The sequence below is a fragment of the Saimiri boliviensis genome (genome assembly GCF_048565385.1).
Source record: "Saimiri boliviensis isolate mSaiBol1 chromosome 19 unlocalized genomic scaffold, mSaiBol1.pri SUPER_19_unloc_4, whole genome shotgun sequence".
NCBI classification, from domain to species: Eukaryota; Metazoa; Chordata; class Mammalia; order Primates; family Cebidae; genus Saimiri; species Saimiri boliviensis.
This window is the reverse complement of record NW_027412505.1, coordinates 434,877-455,928: the sequence shown is the minus strand read 5'-3', so window position 1 is coordinate 455,928 and position 21,052 is coordinate 434,877. Positions and strand designations below refer to the sequence as shown.

Sequence of the window (21,052 nt, the reverse complement as noted above, 5' to 3'; positions counted from 1 at the left end):
AGGGTTATAGGGAGAAAGTCTAGAAAGCTCTAGCCAGGTGCAGTGGCAGGCACCTGTAGTCCCAGCTACTATGGAGGCTGAGGCGGAAGAATCGCTTGTGCCTGGGAGGCGGAGGTCGCAGGGAGCCGAGATCATGCCACTGCAATGATATAGTGAGATTCTGTCTCCAAAACACATAAATCAATAAATAAATATAAAAAAATTGATGATTAGGAATACAATATACTAAGATATTTGTGACAAAATATAAAGTAAGCAGAAAGCATATAAAATTGTAAATAGAATTTGATTACTTTAACAAATATAGAAAAAATTAAAGGGATTTAATCAATTAGTATAATAATTGTGTTATCCTTAGGGAAATATTGGGAGAACTGTTTCCTTATTGTTTATAATTTTTTCCAACTTTTTTTGTGGGTAAGAAGTCAATAATGAGAATAACACTTTTAGTAGATTTCAAACACGGTGTATTCCATGAAGCTGATTTTCTAACTTGAAAAGAAAAATGATGTTTTCCCTCCTTCACAAAATGCCTCATCATTAGAAACATGGTTTGTTTAGGACACATAGCTTTTTCTTCCTTATTTCTATATTTGTTTCATTTTCTCCAAATAATAGTAAAGATCCAGTCTGTGTCTCTATTTGATGTTTACAATTCCTGAAACAACTGAGCAGTGCATTGCACATAATAATTTCTCACTAAGTAAATTAAGCTAAATGTTGAATTTCCATCCAAACCTTTGAAACCAAAGGAAGAACTGTGTCTTCATCCTTCTTTTCTTGTATCATTTCTTTCCCCTGTAACAAAGGATACAGCGTGTTAACACAAGATACAGAGAAAGAGAATTTGTGTGTGTGTGTGTGTGTGTGTTTATATGTGTACATGCTTTACATATGGTAACCACATCAATTTTTGTATTTGTAGCAATGCCTTGTAATTTTGATTCAGAAGCTCATAGCATTTTATTAAAATTATGTTTCATTTGATTGTCTCATCTGTTTATGGGAGCTGCTAATAGGGATTCTGTGTTTCATTTACCATATACTATTACAAAATGTGAGTTCATGATACTAAATTCATAAATATTGAACATAGCCAAAATTCAAATTATGGGGGTTTTAGTTATTTATATTTTTCCTTTGTCAACAGGGTACAACTGAATTAACAATATGGACCTCCTATTTCATTCTAAAACTAGTACTGATTTAGGCAAGTTACTTAACTCCTGATCTTTTTTTTATCTCAGCTACGAAATGCGGCTTCTGCCCTGCCCAACTTGGAGAATTGCTCTGAAGATTAAAAATCACATATTGTGTAAATATTCAATACAATAATTGGCTCATAGAAAATGATCAGCCAGTTGTAAATGCTAACTGTTAGTAAAACTAAATTACAAAATGAAAGTGCTAAATTAATGAATAACATAATTAATCCTTTCTTAATGGAATGATTGCTTCTCATTGGTTAATTAAGTTGTGACGGAATTGGTATGTTGAATTCAGTGACTCAGAGTTCATCTACTCAGGGCATGTTGACACACTTTCAGTTATGCTGAATCACTCTTATGGCAATAGCAACCCCATCACTCCTTTTGGAATGTGAGTTCTGTGAAACTGTTTAAATCACAGCAGACAGCCAAATATTGTAGAAAGACTGAAATAAATGCTATGTTGCGTGTTCCTAACAGGTTTAGCTTTAAAAATAAGAATATTATTAGTTAACATTTGGTAAATTCTTACAATTTGTCAGGTATCTTACTAAACATTAGTAGGTTATCTTATTTTAATATTGATATTACTTCTGTGAGTAGATTACTAGGACACCTAGGTGAAGAAAGTCTTGTCAGTATTTGCATATCTGGGGTTATCAGTTATTTATTATTCTGGCATAAATAATAATCACTATCATTTTTCCCATTGGCATATGCAGCTGTTTCTGTGCTTTTAAAAGCCTCAGCACAATAGTATTTCATAAGACTTAAAAATATGGTACCTGTGTATGCTATCGTTCTTAATTTGCCTATAATAGGATGTTAAAATACACATTTAATGCTTGAAAAATAGTGACTTGAATTGTACAGGTCTACTTAAGCACATTATTTATTAAAAATAAATACAGTCAGCCCTTTCTATCTGTATATTTTGCATCAGCAAGTAAGGGTGGATAGAAAATACAGTATTATTCACTGTAATCCCAGGTACTTAGGAAATCGAGAAAGGAGGATTGCTTGAGCCCAGGAGTTTGAGGCTGTAGTGAGGTGTGAGCAAGCCTCTGCAATCCAGCCTGGTGAGAGATCTATCTCTTAAGAAAACAGAATACAATACAGTATTGAAAGCAAGGAACCACATATGTGAATGGCCAACATTTTACTTTTAAAGATGGTGAACTATAACTTGCCAAATTATTTTTTTGTTTTCAAACTTATATTTTTAAATATTAGTATTGCATACAGAAAATGATTTTGCTAAAAAATCACAAAGTAGAAAAGACACAAATCCAGTAAAAAGGCTCTAAAGTGAGTGACTTTATTTCTGTGGAACAAATCTCAACAGTTATTTTTCATTTAGCTTTGTTATGTTACAACTTTCATCACAGAATGATACTCAGGACATGAGCCTGAATCTGAGAAGCTCAGATGTAGCTAATAAAGAACTAACAAAAAATATAAGGTAAGAGAATTATGAATGTGTTTCTAAAAACAACAAAAAAAATAAAGCAGAACTGATACATTCCATTTGGACTCTTAGACATGATTTTTGGAATTATTTTCTGTTTTATATTATTGCCTACTTCACTGTCTTAACAATGTGAAGATCAGGGTGTCAAAGGGCATGAAGCATGTGGTGAGAGTTATATTATGCTAGTTAGCCCAAGGGGACTAGATGTGGCTTCAGATTCCACATACTCAGCTACATTTCCTCACTGAGGCACGGGAAGGTGATCTAGAACATCTTATCTGGCTCTGTGAATGCTGTACTTAAATTATTCTGAAAATCACTCAAAAAGATGAAATATTAAATAATTTTCACTACCATCTGGATTATTATACTGATATATCAATTTGATTTGTTGAGTGGTTTGTTCACCGTCAGCCTGTTAATTCCACAGAAGAGGGACAACTTTTTATATATGCATGTCTTTTCTGCAGGACTTGAGTATGCACAAATTTCGATATTTATCCAAGTCCTGGACCCAATCCCCATAGATGACTGATTAAAATCAGTTTTGTTCTGAAATTTTATTTTGTGTATGGAAATACATTTTCATGAAACTAAAACTATATTCGTTTTATTTTGCTTTCCAATATTTTTGAGAATGATTAATGATCACCTGATGTTTCTGTAATGAGCATTTATTGATCTTTAGGGTTACCAGATAGACTTTTTTATAGGTAGGAAAAGAAAAAATGACTCCCTCTTATAATATCAATTTTCCTCTTTTTTGTCCTGTGGAAAAATATCATAGTTGATTTCTTGCAAGCCATTAGAACATTTCAAAATATATGTAGTAAATGATAAATATAATATATTCTCATGCAACGTAATATAATTTTTGCATATCTTTATTTTCAGTATCTGTTTCTTATTTTAAAAGAATATATGTTTATTTTAGAAAATGTAAAGATCAAGAAAGCCACGGCAGAAATTAAACATCTCCCTAGTTCCATCAGAAAAATCATAAAAGGATTATATTCTTATGTGTATAATTCTGGCCCCTTTCCTATTTTAAATATATTTTTGTTTATGTATACACAAAACCCAGTAAATCCTTCTATATGTAATGTATATAATAAACATATATATGTATTTTTTCTATGTTTGGTATTTAGAGGTGCTTTTCCTCCTACATCTTGACTATCACAATTTTTTCTACCAAACATTGACCATCTCCAGGTTGATCTTATATGTATCGCAGAAGGGGTTAGGTCATTGGACAGCCAGAAATGACTCTGTCTTTCTGTCCAGGGATTATCAAAGAGTTGGGCTCAGGAATAAGAGGATGTTTTAGAAAGTCTGATTGGCTGGGCAATGGCAGCATATTTTTAACTTACCCATTGCCCCGCTTATTTTGTTGTTGTTCTTAAGCTACAGGTTCTCACACTGTCTCCCAAGCTGGAGGTCAGTGGTGGAATCTTAGCTCACTGCAGCCTCAAACACCTGTGCTCAATCAATCTTCCCACCTCAGGCTCCAAAATCACTAGGACTAGTCACGTGCCACAATGCTCAGCTAACATTTGTACTTTTATTTGTCCAGATAGGGTGTCCCTATGTTGCCCAGGATGGTCTCCAACTCCTGGCCTCAAGCAGTCCTCCCACCTCAGCCTCCCAAATTTATGAGATTAAAAGCATGAGCCACTGCTCTGGAGCTTATTTATTTACGTCAGAGTTTGTTCTTCTCTTCCCGGTCTATTGCATGAACTATCTGAGCTCCTACTGTAAAATATTCTTCTGCCGTGGTCATGTGAAACATTACAAAATTGTTTCTGATGATTCTTCATGTTTTATGTCACATATTCTAACATGATAGTGTGACTTTTTAAAAAAGAACAAAAAAATAAAATTTTGGCTAATCACAAACAAGACTTTAATGATCACTGTTGTGCTATAACTTATTATAATGCATTAAAAAATCAGGACTTATTTGTAATGTGCCTTGAGACAGATACTTCAGTCACTGATTTCTCAGACCTCAGTTTTCTTCTCTGTGAAATACTAATACAAACTGTGTGTAATTTATTTTGAAGAATTTGGAAAATTGTAACTAAATACTCTTATCAAGAATGATTGCTGTGTTTTCTATATTGTTACTGTTGTAGCACTGAACCACTTACCACTTTAAGTTTTTGCTCAAAGTGAAAATATAATTAATTAATATGTATTTCATAGACTATCATTTTTTTTTTTTTTTTGAGACAGTCTCTCTCTATAGGTCAGGCTGGAGTTCAGTGGCATAATCAGCTCACTGCAACCTCTGCCTGCCGGGTTCAAGCAATTCTCCCTCCTCCTGAGTAGCTGGGTCTACAGGCATGCGCCACCATGCCTGGCTAACTTTTTGTAATTTTAGTAGTCGGAGTTTCATCATGCTTTCCAGGCTAGTCTCGCACCCCTGACCTTGTGATCAGCCCACCTCTGGCTCCCAAGCGGCTGGGATTACAGGCTTGTACTACCTTCCCTGGCCAGACTAGTCTTTAGAGATGATTGAATGTGGAAGTTCAGTTGACAAGTGACTTGTTCAAATTGTTAAATTAGAAATATTCAATGTTAAAATGGTAGCATGCTCTTGTGTTTCTCTTCTGTAACATTTAGGCAACTAATAAAGACCATACTGTTTTATCAACAGGCATGTCATCCATGCTCCAAGCAGCCACAGCAAGTATTCAAGGGAGTCATTTTCAGGAATTTCTGATGCTCTGCTTGATATTGAAACCAAAGTGGATCTTTGCAAAACTAAGGGAGAAGTGAAGAGAAAGACTGCTGTTGCAGCCTTCACAGTGCAGGCAGCTGCAGAGGCTTTGAAAGAAGCAGCCTGAGAGGGTTCTTTAGAGAATCCATAGAGATTTTTGTGGTATATCATTCAGAAAGACTTATGATGGGTATATTGGTGAAGTTTAAAGGAGTATATTAGAAATAAAGCTAGACATTATATACAGTCATGTGAGTGTTCATATATTTATCTGTGTATATATTGTTCTTTTATTTCCTTGTTATGGACTAAAAATAAAAAAATAATAATTAGGCAAGGTTATTCTGAAATGGAAGAATCAAACTCAGTAAAACATCCAAGGGGAATGGGTAAATATGGTAAAACCCTCATCTGGCATTATCAGGGAATCAAGTCTAATCTGTTCATGTCACTTCACACATAGGAAAGCATCAGTGTGTCCTAGAGCGCACTGGGGAACATGCACAACTGCTCCAAGGCGGAGGCCTCACGCCCTGCCTGGCCCCCCAGGGCTCAGAGGATCACTAGCTCAGCACATGGTTGAGAAACTAATTAAATTACACTTTTAGTAAATGTAATCACTGTATAGCATAGGAAATAATTTTTTATTAAAAGTATTTTATATAAAACACTATCATATAACACACAAGGTAGAGAAAAATAGTAATGAAGTGAACATTTGTGAACCTACTAGCTATATTAAGAAAATAATATTTTCAATATCTTTGGGTCCCCTATGTATTCACGACAGTTGTGCTTTTTCACTTTCTTGAATTGTTATGTTTATTTCCTGTTATTCTTTATGATTTTATCATACATGGCTATATTATTTACATGTTTTATGTTTTTGTTTTATGTAGTTTACTATTTTTTATAAATGCAATCATGCCATGTATATTTTTATGGTACTTGATTTTTTCCCACAGGTTTTTAAGTGTTCAGCTAGATAGATAGCATTTATTCAAATGAAAATAAGATTCATGGACCATCAAGACACAGAAAATACATAATAATGTGAATAAGGAAAGTTAATATAAAGAATGATTAATTATGATAGAATTTGAGCAATGAAATATTGTCTAGTAAAGTGTAAGGAGAAGTCTAAATCATATGTGATGAGCACATATAAGGAATTGCCATTGTTTCCAGGGTGAAGTCTGAGAAGCCAGTGAAGAGTCCCCTCACATCTCGCCCTCACTGAATGTTGAAAGTTGCTGTGGTGCTGCCCATGAAAAACTTTTGGTCAGTCCAAAAAGTATCACTTGCTCAGAGGGAAGAACCTGGTACCTGGTACCCAGAAGTGCCCGGATGTGGCTGGGCGGTGTCCGAAGGCTGCGAGCAGGTGCTCACAGGCAGAAAGCTCATGCAGCGCCTGCCAAGCCCAGATGATGTGGAAATGGCCCTGGAGATGTATAAGCTGTCTCTGGAGACTGAACGACTTGAGAAAGAGAGAGACAAATCGGTGAACACCCATCAGAAATTTTCTGAAAAAGAGGAAGCAAAGGACTTATTTTTTCCTTTAAGTCAATACACAGAATCTTCATTCATCAACTCTACTCTTCGTTAAGCACAATCACTCTAAAAAGTGTCTGGGCTAGAACTTTATTACTGCGAGAGAAAATGTGTAGTTATTGGTAATCCAGCCTTTTGTGGCTCATACGTCTACTTTCCTGGACTTGAAGTACTGGGGGTGGGTGGCACAGAGTAGGCCACGGCGAGGCGTCGCCACAGCCCGGACGGTGCTTCTGCCACTGCTGCTCCGGGGAGATCGTCCCACGCCTGCCGGATTGTATCTGCCCAAGACGCGAGTCTGGTTTCATCGAGGAGCTTCCAGAAGAGACCAGGGGCACAGAGGATGGTTCTGCCCCCTCCGCAGCCCTCACGGACTGGAACCGCTGGAACCGGCTGCCTTTGGAGAACGTGGGCCAGGACCTCAGGACCGCAGGGCCGCAGACAGTTCGCTCTCGGCATCGCTGACGGCGGCGTCGAGACCCCCACGCTCCCTCCGGGGGCGCAGGCTGACGACGGCAGGGACCCCGAGCGCGGGGGGAGCGAGAGCCCGAGTCCCGGCACCCGCCCCCGGGGCCCCGCGCCGCCTCCCCCCGCGGCGGGCCACCGGCCGACACGAAGGCGCCCCCACGCTGGAGGGGGTCGCCCGGCGCCGACGGACATCGCGCCCGCCGCCGTCCCCGGCCCGGGTCCCTGGGGAGCTCCGCCCTCCGACCCCGCGGCCCGCGGCCCGGACGCCGTCCTCACGCGGCCGCTCAATCCGTCTGAGAACGCGGCCCCCACCGGCGGACGGAGAAGACCCAGGCCCTGCCCGCCGCCCCGGCCCCGAGGGGCACCGGGCTCCGGGCGGGAGCGCCCGTGTGCGAGGACGACCGTGCGCCGGGCCGGCGCGGGCGGCGGCTGCCCTGCACCCCCGGGTCCGCGAGGCCGCGGGGTGCCCTGGCGGGAGCAGGGGGTGCCCGCCCGCGCGCCCGCCCCGACCTGCCCCTTCTCCCGCCCTCGCCGCTGTCCCCGCCAAGCACGGCGGCTGCCCCGGCTGCCGGAAAAGCCTCACGGGACAGAACTCGGCCACGAACGCCCCGGGCCTGGCGGGGCTGAGCGTCTCCGCGTCCTCCTCCGCCTCCAGCTCGCCCGGCAACCAGAACGCCGCAAGGAGCCCCTGAGCCCGGGTCTGCCGGCACCACCCCGGTCCGCACCCACCCCCGCCCGGGGGACCCGAGGCTCCGGGGAAAGTGCGGGGCCTCTGCCCCCCACCCCCGGCCGGCGCCACGTGGCCCTCGCAGACCGTGTGCCCCGGCGGCGCCGCTCCTGGCTGGTCGGCACCGCAGGCCCGGCCTGTACCGGGGCGAGACCCGAGCCCGGCCCACGGGCCCCCTGGCTGGGGAAGGCAGGCGCCATACGGCCCCTGCCGGGGCACCCCGGCCTCCCTGGCCTCGCTGTCTGACCGCACCTTCTAAGCGTTCAGTGGCGGAAAGGTTTTCATAATTTTAAATTATTACTGCTTTGAAATACATGGACGTTTTCGCTCACATGCTGGCCATGCGTGAGCTGTGGCAAGATGGGGCCCAGCTGCTCCGCCAGTGCTGCGAGCACCGCCAGGACAGGCCGTGTGGGCCCCCCAGCCTCCGCCTCGGCTGCCTCCACAACCCAGAGTTTGGGGGCTCGGGACCATCAGGATGACCAGCAAAATTCAAGAACAAAACTGCTACAGCAGACTTTTTTAAAGGAAAAAAATATGTGTATCTTGAAAGTTATTTAAAATACACCGCTTACAAAGGAAAAAAAAAAAAAAAAAAAAAAAAAAAAACTTGGTTTCAATCCACACTTCAGGACTCCCTGGAAACTTGCCTTCTGGGCCACTTGTAAAGCTGTTTAGGTAGAAATGTCATCTCTGAGGTGCTCCACTGCAAATTTGAAAAAAGGCCAGTATCAGAAGAAGCTCTTGGCTGCTGAGGTCTCCTGGTCACCATGAACTTGAAGAAGTGAGTGCTATAGCAGCAGCCTTAACTACAGAATCTGGGAACTGGTGTACCCCTGCATACCATCTGGGCCAGATACCGGAGATGTCATTTCCAAAGCAGATTGGAAGCACGTTTTTGGAATTCTCTCCAATGTCTTCTACTCAAAAAGACTGACATCCTAACACTTGACTATATATATATATTTAAAAGGTCTAGATCTATTTATGTAAAAAATCAAGAGCGAGTGGATAACCCAAGTTTGGATAACTGGTGCATAATAAATTTATTCATTTTTTGCTGTTGTACATTGGATTTATTTTTGTATTTTGGTTTTGTGAGCATGTCTGCTCATGCAAATAATCAAGAGATTCTCTTTCCTGACAGCATCTTCCCATAGGTGGAATATCTGGGTTATAAAATTTGTGGATTGTCAATTCTACTGAGCAATGCCACTTACTGTTTTAAAGTGATTTCGTTTATATTTCTACTAACAGGGTAATCATATTACATAAAAATAATAGAAGTATGGTTGATTGTGGCAAGTTAAAGAAATATAAATAACTCACTCTTATTAAAATCCAAGGGGCGCAGTGGCTCACGCCTGTAATCCCAGCACTTTGGGAGGCCGAGGTGGGTAGATCATGAGGTCAAGAGATTGAGACCATCATGGTCAACATGATGAAACCCCGTCTCTACTAAAAATACAAAAAATTAGCTGGGCATGGTGGCGCGTGCCTGTAATCCCAGCTACTCAGGAGGCTGAGGCAGGAGAATTGCCTGAACCCAGGAAGCGGAGGTTGCGGTGAGCCAAGATCGCGCCATTGCACTCCAGCCTGGGTAAGGAGCGAAACTCTGCCTCAAAAAATAAATAAATAAAATAAAATCCAAGGGATTTGAGGGAAGAACAATTTATACATTGAGCATCAAATACTTCAAATAAGTTTTGGAAGACATCCAGAGGAGTGTAACTACTTTCTTGTAGTTTATCAAAATCCCGTAATAAGGTTAAGCAGGTAGGAATATAGGCACATTTGTATTTCAGAAAGCATTCGGGCCTAGATGAAATAGAAGGGCTTCAACCCAGCAAGAGAACAGAACAAGTTGTGTGTGTATGTGTGTGTGTGTGTGTGTGTGTGTGTGTGTGTGTGAAAAACAGTCTGACTCTGTCACCCAGACTGGAGTCAGTGGCACAACCCCAGCTCAGTGCAACCTCTGTCATCTGGGCTCAGGCAATCATCCAATTTAAGACTCCCAAGTAGGTGAGATTACAGGCGTGCACCATCATGCCTGTCTAATTTGTGTGTGTGTGTGTGTGTGTGTGTGTGTGTGTGTGTGTGTGTTTTGTGGAGATGGAGTTTCACCAGGTTGCCCAGGCTGGTCTTGAACTTCTCGGCTTGACTAATCTATCTATCCAGGCCTCCCAAAGTGCTGGAATTATAGGCATGAGCCACTCTTCCAGGTCCTAAAATCTTTTCTCATGGCAACTGCTGTCATGTAAACTTTACCCTCAGAAAAGATAAGACTACCCTAATCTGTTGGATTTCAGTTTAGGTGTTACTTCTCTTAGGAAGACTTTCAGGATGACTGTCCCTTCCTTTGTATCACCTACTAGACCATGAGCTCCTTAAGGATTGAGTTTTCATTTTTTAAATTTTTTAAAAAATTTAATTTTCGGGACTCATGTGCAGAACATGTAGGTTTGTTACTATTTTGGCTCCAATCCCTACCAATATGGAGAGTCCATAGTAGACACTCATTTTGTGAGTAACCAGAGAAGTGCACACACGAGCTCCTCTGAGACATTCTGGGCTTTGAACAGACGAGCTACACTGCATTGTAGGAATTGCACAATGCCTTTGTTATGGGGTTTGGCTGAGCATGCCAACAGACTTTTTGTGATGTCATTGATAGAGAGTTGGACAGTGTTATAGATGTGGGACAAGGTGAATATTATTATTCTATAAAATGCACCAAAACCTGCACAATACTTGAAAGCTGTGTAAACTTCCAATCAATTCTGCCAGCATGCAAGAAGCATTTCCCGCAAAATATTGTATGCAGTTCTGTGGCTTAGGAACATACTTTGGCAACATATTTAATATCACTGAGAGAAAAATAGTTTTCAGAGACAGATTGCCTGTGTTCAAACCCTACTTAATTTGAATATAACTATTCAAATTATTAAAGTTTCCTGTTCTTACATTTATTAATCTTTAAATGAGTATGAAATATTATTTATCTCATGGGGTTGCTGTAAGAATTAAGTAAGCTAGTACTTAGAACAGCTTGTAGCATATAATTTGTAATTAATAAATGTCTGATATTTTCATTTGAATGACAGTATATTTTAGTTAGGTAATGAAATACTGCTTTTTCTCTCTTACCTATTCTGCGTGATGACACAGTTGTAGTATAATAGATGGTAACTTTTTCAGCCTCTAGCACTAAAGTTTGCAATTATTGCTCATTCTTTTTTATGCATCTCATAAGTGCTCATTGTTTATTTCTTTCTAATTCAGGGCATTCTACACAACACAGCATTGAATTTTTCCTGAAAAGTGAGACCAGTAGAAAGCCTTTCTTCTCTACACTTAGGTAGATAATATACAACATTTTAAGAAGTGTTTGAAGCAGTTTTCAAAAAACAACATTTATGGAAGACTCTGCATATATGTATCTATGATTACCTTTTCTAACTTTTTTGGATCTATCTTTTGAAGCATAATGCTGATCAAATGACACCTCAGAAAACATACTAATTTGTAATGCCATGGATTGATTAAAAAGACAGCCACTGCATCTTTTACTAGGACATGCTTTTATAAGGTTTATAATTGTTTTAATGTCTGTTAATATGTAAATGGTGACTTTTATTTAGATTTTTACTTTTTCAGTTTCTAGCAAGGTTTGTTAATTTTTAGTTTATAGAAATGACTGAAATCCGCAAACTTTAGATAATCTGTTAATACAAGTATGTGTAAACATTGGTGATTTATTAAATCATGGTAAACAACAACTAAATCTGCTAGTATGGCGACTGTGTTAAAAATATCTTTTATACACTATTAAAGATAATTATGCATGTAATTATTCTGTAAATAGCATCTGGGTGCCTTGGCTAAGGCCTGAAATTCCAGCACTTTGGGAGTTAGAGGCAGATAGATCACCTGAGGTCAGCAATTTGAGACCAGCTTGGCCAACATGGTGAAACCCCCATCTCTACTAAAATTACAAAACTTAGCCAGGAATGGTGGCAGACACCTGTAACCCCAGCCGCTTGGGAGGCTGAGGCAGGAGAATTGCTTGAATCTGGGAGGCAGAAGTTACAGTGAGCTGAGATCATGCCATTGCACTCCAGCCTGGGTGACAGAGGGAGACTCCGTCTCAAAAAAAGGTAATAATAATGATTATTATTCTGTAAATAACTATTATATAATTTTAAAAATATGAATACATACATTGCTTTAGATATTTGTGTACATATATGTAAAGTATCTGTAGTGAAATTATTCAAAAAGGTGTATGAATTGAAAAAAGATTTTATTTTTATATAAAACAATCATTATGAAATGGTCATAAAATAGTAAAAATAAGAAAAAAAGCTTAATACAACTAATTCTACTAAGCATTATATATACAATTATATGAAACACAATTGAGTTCCTCCAACACTTTTTTAAACAAGGGAGTTACACAGTACAGATGTGTTGTAATCCCAGTTAATGTTTTATCTTTGGACATATTCTGTTAAATAATGGCTAGGCACTTAAGCAATTATAATTTTAAAACTCACAGTAAGAACTAAAATTTTAAAAGTTAGCATGTGGCTGGGCACGGTGGCTCATGCCTGTAATCCCAGCACTTTGGGAGGCTGAGGTGGGAGGATCAACTGAGGTCAGGAGTTCCAGACCAACCTGACCAACATGGTTAAATCCTTTCTCTCCTAAAAATACATAAATTAGCTGGTGTAATGATGGGCACCTGTAATCTCAGCTACTTGGTAGGCTGAGGCAGCAGAAGAATTACTTGAACCAGGTAGGGGGAGGTTGCAGTGAGCCAAGATTCAACCATTGCACTCCAACCAGAGCAACAGAATGAGACACTGTCTCAAAAGTAAATAAAAGTTAGCATGTGCAAAATAAAAACATATTTAATGAAATAATTGTTTTACATAAAATATTTCTTTGAACAAGTTGTGTAAAGTCAACTTTCTTGCATCCCAAACTTGTCTGTTGAGCTTTGAGCCCCCAAGTGTGGTTTTCTGTACTATATAAATCTAATCAGCCAATTTACCCCTTCCTGTGCAATCTAATCAGTTTCAGGAAGTGGGTGTGGTCTTGTGTGGGCCCTTACACACTAAAAGGATGCCCATCCACGGACCTCTCCTTCAGTGAGGACCCACTGGATTTCTGGCTTTTGGGCTTTGGAGCACCAGGAGTTACTTCTAATCTGGTTATCGACAGAGCTTCTAAAAAGACACCATTCATAGTAGTCTTGTGAGTATCAAATTTACAGTAAACCCATCATGCTTACTTTTTCTCTTAAAAATACTTTAAATTTACCTGACAGCATGCTTGGGTCTTTTCTAAGCAAACAAGTAGCTGTCCTAGTGATTTTACATCGAATCAAGATAAAGTGTCTTTTATTTGTAACAGCATTTTTGTACCCTTGCTATTTGATTTTTTTTTCTGTATTGTTGGATTTTTTAGGTATGAAAAGATATCTTTCCAGGGTTTCATGCAGTGATAGAACCCATCAAATACCTAAAATGTTCACTGAAATGTGGGAATGTAGTAATGGTTATTATGTTCACCACAGTAAAATTTAAAAATGTTGAATTGCTTTGAAAATTCTTGTTGGAAAAGTCCTATTTGCTGTCTCTTCACAATTTTCAGTTTGCAGACTACACTTGAAAGCTGTTAAAAATAGATCTAACTGGCCTAGTGTGCTGGCTCATGCTTGTAGTCCTAGCACTTTGGGAGGCCGAGGCTGGGAGATCTCTTGAGGTCAGGAGTTAGAAACTAGCCTGACCAAAATGGTGGAAAACCGTCTCTGCTGAAAACATGAAAAAATTATCCTGGCATGGTGGTGGGTGCCTGTAATACCAGCTGATTGGGAGGCTTAGGCAGGAGAATTGCTTAAATCTGAAAGCTGGAGGTTGCAGTAAGGTTGCAACAAAAAACGAGGGAAGGAAGGAAGGAAGGAAGAAGAATTGGGGGCTACACTTCCATTAACTGCATTTCTGAATTTTCTAGTCGAGCACAGAAAACCTAAAGCATGTCTTCACTTTTTTGTTATTTTAGAAGATAATTTATTAGTTCTTTATGAATTCTTGCTATTATAGTTTAAATACTATTTCAGAATGTGAAAGTGTTCTCTCTGATCATCTGAATTGACTATGGAAAAGTTTCTAAATTAAGACATTATTTACATTCAATTTATTGAAAGGAAGAGTTTTGATGTTAAAGCTAAAAGGACTAATTCAATGAATGATAATTTTGGGAGTTGACAGTTGAAGTCCACTTTGATTGATTAATCAATCTTAGATAAAACCTATTCATAGTTGTCTAAGAAAACTTCACAGGTGAGTTTGGAGGCAGGGAGTATAGAATAATAGCGTAGATACTAAGTGTCTTTCGTATATTATCATCATGGAATCTTTGAGAGAGATAGAATGACAGAGACAGGAAGAGATTCAGAATGTGCTTCTTCATTAATCAGCTTATATAAGTGACTCAGAACGCATCCCCACATTGACCCTCTTCCCAGGATTTAAGCTTGTCTAAGTAATTGGGAATGATTGAGAGCACTGCTTGTTTAACAATAATACCATGAGGACTCTCGTCTCATTTTCCCATTTGAATCACAATTGAATCTTCATATCCATGGGTTTCATACCCATGGATTCAACTAATCTCAGATAAAAAATATTTGCAGGAAGAAAAAGCAGCTGTACATGCATTTTTTTGAGACAGTCTTGCTCTGTCACCCATGCTGGAGTGCGGTGGCCAGATCTTGGCTCACTGCAACCTCTGCTTCCTGGGTTCAAGCGATTCTCCTGCCTCAGCCTCCAGAGTAGCTGGGACTACAGACATGTGTCAACATGCCCAGTTAATTTTGTTGTATTTTTAGTGGAGACTAGGTTTCACCGTGTTAGCTAGGATGGTCTCAGTCTACTGACCTCATGGTCTGCCAACCTCAGCCTCCCAAAGTTCTGGGATTAGAAGCTTGAGCAACTGCACCCAGCCAAACATGTACATATTTTTAACAATCTTCTTGCTGTTCCTAAACAATCTTCTAAAAAAGGGTAGCTGAACAAATTAACAAGTAAGAGCCAACTATAGGCTTCCTACAAGAAACGCACTTCACCTATAAAGACACATCGAGATTGAAAATAAAGGGATTGGAAAAGCTATTCCATGCAAATGGAAACCAAGAAAGAGCAGGAGGAGCTACACTTATATGAGACAAAGTAGATTTCAAGACAAAAACTGTAAAAAGAGGCAATAAAGTTTATTATATAATCATCAATTCTTTAAGAGAATATAACTATTATAAATATATATGTACCCAGCATTGGAGCACTCAGATATATAAAGCAAACATTATTAGAGAGACAAACCCCAATAAAATAATAGCTGGAACTTTAGCACCCACTTTCAGCACTGAACAGATTATCTAAATAAAAAATCAACAAAGAAGCATCAGACTTAGTCTATACGATAGTCTAAATGAACCTAATACATATTTACAGAATATTTTGCCCAACAGCTTCAGAATACACATCTTTCTCCCCAGCACATACAACAGTCTCAAAGATTGACCGTATGGTAGGACACAAAACATTTTTTTAAAACATGAAATTACATTAAATATGTTTTTCTATGGGATATGACAAAAGCAGTATGAAGGGGGAAGTTTATTTGTAATAAACACCTACATAAAAAAGTAGAAAAACTTCCAATAAACAACCTAATGTTGCATCTTAGAGAAATAGCAAAGCAAAAGCAAAACAAACCCAAAATTTGTAGAAGAAAAGCAACAAAGACCAGAGCAGAGGCCACACGTGGTGGCTGATGCTGGTAATCTCAGCACTTTGGGAGGCCGAGGCAGGCAGGTCACCTGAGGTCAGAAGTTTGAGACCAGCCTGCCCAATATGGCAAAACCCAGTATCTACTATAAAAACAAAAACTAGCTGGGCATGGCGGCTGGAGCCTGTAATCCCAGCAACTTGGGAGGCTGAGGGAGGAGAATTGCTTGAACCCAGGAGGCAGAGGTTACATTGGGCTGAGATTGTGCCATTGCACTCCAAGTTGGGTGACAGAGCAAGACTTCATCTGAAAAAAAAAAAATTAAAACAGAAAAAAATGAAATTGAGACCAAAAAAATACAAAAGACCAATAAAATTTCCATAGTACCTAGTGCAATCTACAAGGCCAATGCAATCCTTATCAAACTACCAATGGTGTTCTTTACAGAAACAGAAAAAATAATTCTAAAATGTATATGAAGCAACGAAAGACCCAGAATAGCCAAAGAAATCATGAGCAAAAAGAACAAAGTTGGAGGCATCACACTGACTGACTTCAAGTTATACAACAAAGCCATAATAACCAAAACAGCATGGTACTGGCATAAAAACAGACACATAGCTGATGGAGTAGAATAGAAAACCAAAAAATAAATCTGCATAATTACAGTGAACTCATTATTGACAAAGGTGCAAAAACATACATTGGAGAAAGGATCATGTCTTACATAAATGGTCCTGGGAAAATGGAGTATCCATAGGCAAAAAATGAAACTATTATAGATAGTTTCTCACCAAATAAAAAACCACAGAAAAATGGATTAAAGACTAAAATCTAATACCTGACACTATAAAATTACCAGAAGAAAACGCTGGGGAAATGCTCTACGACATTGGTCTGCATAAAGATTCTTTGTGTAAGATCTCAAAAGCATAGGTAATCAAATTAAAGCAGGCAAATAGCATTACATAAAGTGAAAAGGCTTCTGCGCAGCAAAAGAAACAACCAAGTGAAGAAACAACCCATAGAATGGGAAAAAATACTTGCAAACTGCACATCTGACAAGTACTAATAACCAGAATATATAAGGTGCTCAAACAATCCAGTAGTAAGAAAACCACAATCCAATTTAAAATGGGCAAAAGATCTAAAGAGACATGTTCCAAAAGATGACATACAAGTGGCGAACGGGTATGTGAAAATATCCTCAGTGTCACTAATTATGTATATTTTTAAAAAGGCAAAACTACAATGAGATAGCATCTCACTCTAGTTAAAATGGATTTTACCCAAACGCTAGGGAATAGTGAATGCTATCGAGGGTGTGCAGAGAAGGAAAGCCTTGTACACTGTTGGTGGGAATATAATTAGTGCAACCACTATGGAGAACAGTTTGGAGCTTCCTCAACAATGTAAAAACAGTGGGATCCAGCAATCCCACGGCTGGGTATATACCCCAAGTAAAGGAAATCGGTACATTGAAGACATCTGTACTCCCATGTTCACTGCAGCACTATTCACAGTAACCCAGATTAAGGATTGACCTGTGTCCATCATTGGTTGGATGGATAAAGAAAGTCTGGTACATACATGTCCGACCAGCAGGAGCTGGTCAGTAGAACCGAGGATGCCAGGAGGAAAGCTGGCATGGCCTGCAGCACATCCAGCAAGGAAATGCAGAGCCATGTGCCCCCGAAGGCCAAAACCCGGGACCGATACTGTTCTCTCGTGGTGAGGCTCATCATGTATTTTCCAGACATTCCTGACAAGAAACCTCAAGTTTCCGTCAGTGATCCTAGGAACGCTCTCCAGAGCCTGCAACGCTGGCCGGCTGCAGGAGCCACGGGAATTGGCCTCCCCGGACGGGACAGCCGGTGGGCGGCCTTGGCGCTGTTGGGCAGCCGATGCTCCTCTCGGGCAGCTGCCCGGGGAACCTCGGGGAGGCCCCTTGGCATGACTGTGGTGCCTAAGGCAGGTCTTCAGACCCGGCTGCCACTCCATGGGTGGCACAGCAGCAGCAACGTTGCGTCCAGCAGGCGGCGCTACAGCCGCAGCGGTTCCAGGCTCAGCAGAGTGATGCGCAGCAGCAGCAGTTCCAGGCAGCGGTGCAGGTGCTGCGCCAGCAGCAGCGTCCAATTACAGTGAATCGTCAAAAGCAGCAACAGACACAGCAGCAGTCTCATGCTGCTGCAGGAGCACAGGGCACAGCTGCGGCTACAGCAGCAACAGGAGCAGCAGCAGCAGCAGCAGCAGCAGGCTTTGCGGGCCCAGTGTCAATACAGAGCCACCAATGCAGTAGCTGCAGCCTGCCGCCTCCCAGGTCCCGCCCCAGCAGCCGCAGCAGATACGTCACCCACAGCACCACTGACCGCTGCCAGAGTCCCGGCAGCCTCCAGTTGCTCGGAGCGCACCACCGCAGCTCCCGCCACAGTCACAGTCACAGACGGAGCCTTTGGTGTGGCAGGTGCAAGCCTTCCCCCAACAGATGCTGTATGCCCAACATGCCTTCTGGACGCTCTGACAGACCGCTCTCAGCGGTGTCCCCTGGAGACCCTGTGCCTGAGAGCGCCCTGGAGAAACGCAAGCATGAGCTGGAGGTACCCACGCCCCCACTGCCCCCGGTGCCGCGGACCACACAGCAGCACCTGCCTGGCCGCTCCTGGACGCCGCCCTGGCCTGCATCTGCCCTCCGTCCTGAACGGTTCCCTGCCCCACACCTTGGAGCTGCTCAGCACCAATACCCTTCCAAAGGAGGCAAATCAGATACGCATCTATTTCAGCGAGCAGACGAGTGACTTTAAATAGAATGGGAGGCAGGTTTGCCCTAAGCAATCCCCAGCTAAAGTTTAACTGAGTGATTTGGGGGGCTCAAGAAATTTTCCTTTCACAGGCACAAAGGGAACTCCGGGTCTCCTGAGAGCATCTTGTGTGTGAGCTCGCCGCACCTCCACTCTTTCTACAGGAGAACACTCAGGACGCGAGAGAAACTCTTCATACACAGTTCTCGATTCTCTGATCGCAGTTTTGGGTTCAGGCTCCCTGCTTTCCGCATCTGGACGCCGCAGGCGGAAGCCAGGTTCCGGATCCGCTGCCAGGCTGCCTCTGGAGGGAGCGTGGGCCTAGAGGCTGCTGGCTCCACGCTCCCAACTGAATCTTAGCCAGGAGGAGCTTCTGTCCAGCACTGAGGGCACCCGGAGGCATCGGAGATCCTGTCCCCCGTACCCCCGCCGGCTCTCAGTCGATGGCAGCACCCACGACTCCCTGCGCTCTGCGCCACTGTGGACTGTGCAGCCCTTGCAGGAGCGCGGCACCTCCCTGTGCTGCCCACACTCGGGACCCCGAGCAGTTCTCTGGCGACGGGAGTTTCCCTATGGTTTATTATTTATTTATTTATTTATTTATTTATTTATTTATTTATTTGAGACAAAGTTTGGCTTTGTTGTCCAGGTTGGGGGTGCAGTGGCCCGATCTTGGCTCACTGCAACCGCCTCCCAAACTCAAGCGAGTTCAAGCAATTGTCATGCCTCAGCCTCCTGGGTAGCTGGGATTGCAGACCCGACCACCAGCCCAACTGATTTTTTGTATTTTAGTAGGGACGGGGTTTCACCATCTTGCCCAGGCTGAGCTCAGGCAATCCGCCCGTCTCAGCCTCCCAAAGTGCCTATACTAGATCAGTGTATATTCTACCATATTAGCATAGTTTTAGTGTAGAAATCATCCAGCAATGCTAGTTTTCCTTACTTGATGCCCACCTGTTAAATATTAGTCCACGTAATCTTCATGAAAGGATTTTGAGGAACAATGTTTTAAAGTACATTCTGTCTGGTCAGTCGTAACTCGATTCAAAACCCCATTCTGCCTTCTCCTCGCTGTGTGACCCTGGGCATACTGATGAACTCCTAATCAGGCCACAGTTTCCACACATGTAAAATTGTCATAGCTACCTTCCTAGATTTTTTTTAAAGGAAAACAAAAGTAATATTATAGATAAATAAATGTAAACTATTTAGGAGAAACCTTAGTTCAAATTACGAAGCATTTAATGTGTTACACTTTCCTCAAAGCTTCATGTTGTTCATATTACCCTGCCCTGTGAAAGTTACCTGATGAAGTCTGAACCCCCTGTTCTAAATTGTTCTCTTCTTCCTTCACCCTAAAAAAATAAGATTTTTAACCCTCTGTTAAATCTGTAACAATTTTATGATTAATTCCTATTAAAATGGCCACAGCTATTAAAGTTTAAAACAGGCTAAGGATCCCTTACCTTGGGACCAGAAGTGCTATGGATTTTTTTTTATTTTTTAGAGTTTGAAATATTTGAATATATATATATATATATATATATATATATATATATATAAAATGAGTTAGGTTGGGGATGTGATCCAAGTCTAAACAGAAAGGTCATTTACGTTTTGTGTACACCTTATACAAATACCCTGAAACTACCTGGACATAATATTTTAAATAATTTTTGCATAAAGCACAAATCTGACTGCATTTTGACTGTGACCCATCACCTAAGGTCAGAGGTGGAATTTTCCACTTATGGTATTATGCCAGCACTTCAAACGTTTCAGATTTTGGTCATTTCAGATTTCAGTATTTTGGATTAGGATGCTCAGTTTGGATTAGGATTTTTCTGTATCTAAGGGTAGACTCTAATGACTTTGAAAAGGTAAGAGAATCATTTCCCCTTTGCCAGGGAAGAATATATTTTTTTCTCTCTGGAGTGTGAAATCACACTCAGTAAACGTTTACCCTTCCACATACAACACTAATGTGGCTATATTATTACTGAGCTCTTACATGCCTAGATTCAGCTATTGAATATGTATATTAAGTCTGCAGAAGGCCCAAATATGCACATTTAGATGGACTAGGGAGGCGGGGGGCAAGCTGCAGCTGAGGCTGCACCCTGCACTCACAGTGGGCCAGCTTGAGTACGGCTGGGCAGAGGCAGCAGGCTGGGGGTTGACGTGGTTCTCAGGCCTCCAGACCTACGTCTGGGGCTGAGGGACAAGGGCAGTGCCACAGGGGCACAGAGCTGGTGTCCCAGGGGCTGGGGATTTCTGCCGATGCTGGGGTGGAGGCTTGGGTCCCACTGT

General features: G+C 41.5%; 1 pseudogene; it reads left to right on the top strand.

The window, feature by feature from the left end:
• The first annotated feature begins 6,644 nt into the window (after positions 1-6,644).
• Positions 6,645-8,144, top strand: LOC141583336 (uncharacterized; annotated as a pseudogene).
• Positions 8,145-21,052: the final 12,908 nt, after the last annotated feature.